The sequence below is a fragment of the Theobroma umbraticum genome, unplaced genomic scaffold, assembly GCF_002168275.2.
Source record: "Theobroma umbraticum cultivar Fairchild unplaced genomic scaffold, ASM216827v3 scaffold_30.0, whole genome shotgun sequence".
Taxonomy (NCBI): domain Eukaryota; kingdom Viridiplantae; phylum Streptophyta; class Magnoliopsida; order Malvales; family Malvaceae; genus Theobroma; species Theobroma umbraticum.
Window position 1 is genome coordinate 7,689,753 of NW_018397254.1, and position 239 is coordinate 7,689,991.

Sequence of the window (239 nt, forward strand, 5' to 3'; positions counted from 1 at the left end):
CAATCAAATATAGTGGCAGCTAATTCAACTCCAGTGTGTGGAGGAGGCATACGATAAAAGTTGAGTAACTTGTTACATAACTTTCAATTTTCATTGACAAAGTGAGCAGTCAAACAAACATAGCCCTCAGAAATATATGCTGTCCATACATCAGAAGTTAAACAAATTCTATTAGGTACCTTGACCATGACTTATTCAAGTTTTTCTTTCTCTTTCAAATGAATTCTCTGAACATCAGA